General features: G+C 33.0%; 1 long non-coding RNA gene across 1 annotated transcript in view; it reads right to left on the reverse strand.

The window, feature by feature from the left end:
• Window positions 1–2,734: 2,734 nt before the first annotated feature.
• Window positions 2,735–4,810, reverse strand: part of LOC106681792 (uncharacterized) — a 14,834-nt gene continuing 12,758 nt past the window's right edge. Inside the window, exon 2 of the long non-coding RNA XR_010843130.1 lies at window positions 2,735–2,903. This is a non-coding gene — a long non-coding RNA (uncharacterized lncRNA). The remainder of the gene's footprint in view (window positions 2,904–4,810) is intronic.

Consider the following 4,810-nt stretch of genomic DNA (forward strand, 5'->3'; position numbering starts at 1 on the left):
GAATTCAATTTGCTTTTTCCAAAAATAAGTCTTTGTTGACATACTTTACCCCAAGCCACATGATGTTTTTATAATTATTTGTAAATATTATATAGCTTAATGAGATGATTAATATTGCTTTCTTATTCTTCGATTAGTGTACAATAATCGTAGAAAAAACGTATACTTTCTGAGCTACAAACAAAAACTTTTAACTTTGTTTAAACTCCCGGAGAAATTTGAGATTTCAGTATCTTTAAACCTTCCCGTAGCGACAGGGAACATTATAACAAAAAACTGCACGTAAATCAGTACAGTAATTCAAAAGTTTATTCTGGACAATGATTCGACCATTCCCTTTAAGATATATATTTATTTATTTATTGAAATTTACAAGTGTATTAAAAAAATACAATAAGTAAATGTGATAACTGTTTGAGAACATATAATAATCTTAGGAAAACAACTCAATGTAGGTACTTTAGAAGATTCATTGACTATATTTTTTTCAATTATGAGGATTATCAGGGATTACTAAGATTGAGAAATTAAGAAATAATAGGTTTTTATGGGTAAGGATTTCAGAATGAAAGGAAGTATACTTATTTCGGGCCAAATCTGCAATTTGCAATTTTTTTTTAAATTTTTTATTTTATACCAGATCATCCTAGTGGGCTTTACATGGTTGATATAACCGTTATAATATATATATATGCTTCCTAATAAAAGAGAAAAGTAAAATTAATAATAAAAAATAATGATATTGGTACACTTAAATAAAACAAACAATTGCTCTCTAATAGTAAAAAGAAACAAGTTAATTTGAAAAAGGGACGAGAGAAGAAAATAGAAAAAAAAAATATGAATAAATAAAATGAGTAATGATAAAAAGTAAAATAGGTGTAGTGTGACTATGAATTAATTTTATATTTATTAAAATTTATAACAGAATGTCCTGAATCAGGCTGGGCTTCAATCCTCGGGTTGAGGTTGGGTTTCCCAGGTTGTAGGTCACTGCTCCTTTAACTTTCGGCAGCTGGGAGTGGAACTTCATGAACCGTTTTTTGATGTAATCCTCTATTGACTCCATATGTAATTCGCGATGCAATTGGCTATTTCTTATTAACCAAGGAGCATTAACTGCGATTCTTAGGACTTTATTTTGAAAGGATTGTAGTTTTTTCCTTTTAGTGAAGGAAAGTGGAACGTTGAGGTTTTTATGGATAAGTATATTTGTAATATGGTTCCTCTCTAACAGGATTGGTCCTGTTTTTTATTTTATTATTTTTTTTATTTTATTATTTTATTTATCTTGGGATCACCCTCTGCAACGGACAAACCTTGGTCCTCCCAGTTTTAACTTATGGATCAGAAGCATGGGCCTTTAAGAAGCAAGATGAAAATAGACTTCTGATCTTTGAAAATCAGAATTTTGATAAATCTTGTTCCTGATAAATTTTGGTGCTGTTAGAGATATGGAATTTGGAGAAACGGGGTAATGCCGAACTCGCTGGCCTTTGTAAGAATATATACTTAGTCAATTTCATCAAGATGGGTTGACATCGATGGACCGTGCACGTCGCACGTATGGATAATTCGGCTATACCCAAGAAGATACTGTCCTGAGAGATGCATTGACCAAGAAGGGTTGGCAGGCCAAATACAGGGTCTCCAGTAGCATCGGACGCACGGGCTCTCCTGGGAGTCTGAAACTGGACAGCTGCTGCAGCTGAGGGTGTTGATTGGCGAAAGCTTTCGGAGGAGGCCCAGTTTCGGTGACGGGATGTAGCGCCGATTTGAACGGTTTGGTGGAGCCCCAAAGCTCAATTACGTATGTTCAAATTGATCTGATTATCTTACAGAGTTTTTGTATTAAATTGTCAAGTAGAGGTTATAGTAATCGGAATCTTCGAGCAGTTTCTTGTAGTTTCAGTCTAGTATGGAGATTCCATGTAGGTATCTTGTCATAATAGAGACAAGAAGTAGCGAATCTTTTCAGTAGGTGTTTAAATAGCGCCTGAAATTGAAAACGGCATGAAACCCCCCACTCCCGCCCTCCATGATAGCCTTACTTATCTGACTTTTCAAACAGACAATTATAGCGAGTAGCTTGGTCGATGTACGACATGTCACATTCTCAGAAGAGGAGATCAAAAGGCAATCCTTTCCTACTGAACCCCACCCACAAAGACCCCCGGGGAGCAACGGTAAAAACCAAACTGTTGGGCAGGAGAGTAGTGGTTTACGACGGAGATTAAAGGTAATCTGATGGAATTTGTTAGGATTTATTTTGATCTTCCAGTTGTGACATTCTTCAATGGATTTTATGTGTGACTGCAGAGTTTGTTATGCAGTAGTAGGCTCATTGCTTACAGACAGTACACATTTGTCGTTAGGTCTGTTTAATTTACATTCTTAGTTTATGAAAATATACTAAAAAAAACATTTTAACTAAATATTTTAGTATTTGTAATATCTACACAGATGACTACTGTTATGAGGCAACGAGGAAGTAAATAAATTCACCCATAATGAGTATATAATAGCGGTTTTTTAATATGTTATGATACACAGCACCAAAAATGATGGGAGTGAATCCTCCCATTTGGTCCTAAAACGATCGGATGGCCTCTTACCTAACTGAGTAAAATTAGCTATCACTGCGATAGGTGAATCAAGCTGTGTGGAATCATTGGCAGTGTTAATATACGTATTGTTGTATACTGTATAATATATCAATTATAATGACCGAGGATGAACTTCACAGGAATTTATTGATTGTTAGGACATTACAATGCTCTGTAGTGTGCGACTCTTTATCTATTCCGCAACCTTCGGTTCGTAGCCCTCCTCGCTTTCTTCTCGTACTTGAGCTTCTCTTGAGATGACATTTTTCTCCAAATGTTTCCTCCCAGTTTGGCTACCTAAAACATATTAAAGTCGGAATTACACATTGTATTTACCTTGGAGGAAGAAGTAGAATGGAGGGGATACGCTGGGGTAAGTGAGCCCAGAAGGCGTAGTCTATTCATTTCGTGGGCGTGGCATATGGTACGCCATATTTGACAAGGTGATGGAGTTGCTGCCACATTCCATAAATGGTTGTGGCATTAAAATGACCATGCAGAATGGCAGGGGGATTAAAAAAAGTATCAAGCTAACTCAAAGCTTACTCACTTTTTATTACTGATACTGTTTATTTTTAATATATATTAATTTTCAGTCACTGTTTTGCTAAGTAAGCATTAAGTTATAAATATCTGTTTTTTATTAAACAGCTTTCTCTATTCATTCAAAAACATTTATTAATTTTATACGATATTCCCCATAAAATCATTCATATCTCAAAAACCATTTGATGTACAGATGTCTATTAGCACTCAAATTAAAGCTAGTTTAATGAGCTATAATGTAGTTTATGATGTTTTATCTTCGTAGGAGTAATAGTTTACATGAAATTTGCTAAAATAAATTGATTTATAGTTGTTCGCACAAATTTTCATTTGCCTATTTTATATTCATATGTGAATATCATAAAAACTACTACCCCTACGAAGATAAGTTTCATAAGCTACTTTATATTAAGTTAATTTCCTTTATTTTGAGTGTTGGCAGACATATGAGCGTTTTATAGATCTAGAGATATATTTTTTTCAAAAATCCAACATTTTATGCGAACAACTAGAAATTAACATTTTGTGAGTTAATTTTGTCAAATATCATAAAAACTACTGCTCCTATAAAGATAAACATAATTAACTACTTTGTAGTAAATTTAACTAGCTTTAATTTGTGGGCTGGCAGACATCAATACGTCCAATGGTAATACTTATGAAATAAAGTATTTCATAAAAAAATTTACTGTCCGCACAACTATTAATAAATATATTTTAGCATATATCATGAAAACTACTATTCCTACAAAGGTAAAGGTCATAAACTTTTTTATAGTCCATTAAACTAGCTTTAATTTGAGTGCTAATAAACATCTGTACGTCGCATAGTTTCTGAGATATAGATTTCTCAATATAAATTAACTAACTATTATTATTATTATTATTATGATTAGTCATTCAGTAGATTTTTAAATAATTTTGCTTCTTAAAAAGCTAAATCTCGAGAACTATTTGACGTAAATCTCTTTTTTAGGGCTAATATTTCTGCAAATTTATATTTACAAAACAGAGTCAATTCTCTATAATTTTACTGACTAAAATAGTAAGGAGTAAACCTAAAAATAGTAAAGAGTCTTCGATCTAACTGGAAACGCACTGAAATCCTGATGAAAAAGAAAAACAAATTTTTTTGTTTTATTTTTAAACATAATATAAGAAAATCCACGGCGATGGTGATGTTTGTCTATTATTCACTGACTGAGTTTCAATCTTGAAAACATTGTTAATATTATAATATCTATACTAGAATATATTAGCTTCTAGAAATTTTTCGTCTGTCTTGGCTTCCTGCGTTTTATTTCATATTCCTTTTTCTGTTCCTAAGTTCTCAACCCATTAAGCCATATATGTATATGTATATATATATACAGTGACATTAATTGATGTCATGAGGATGTAACTGTTGTAAATAAATAATCAAATCAATCAGGGGTATATATTGACAATCCGGGGTATTATTAAGCTGTTTCGTCATCTGTCCCTATACCTGGTCAGGGTATCCTTCTGGGAAGCTTTTAGCATCCTCCGATGTGAAAACATCTGTATTAAGTTTGTAACATTACCAGAGGCCCCTGAGGAAATTAGATTGGCTAACCTTTAAGTTACAAAAATGATAGTTTGGGACGAGGGACCAGAATCAAATTAACCAGGTGCAG

This window comes from Halyomorpha halys, unplaced genomic scaffold, assembly GCF_000696795.3.
Source record: "Halyomorpha halys isolate HHAL.00 unplaced genomic scaffold, Hhal_1.1 Scaffold365.1, whole genome shotgun sequence".
Classification (NCBI taxonomy): domain Eukaryota; kingdom Metazoa; phylum Arthropoda; class Insecta; order Hemiptera; family Pentatomidae; genus Halyomorpha; species Halyomorpha halys.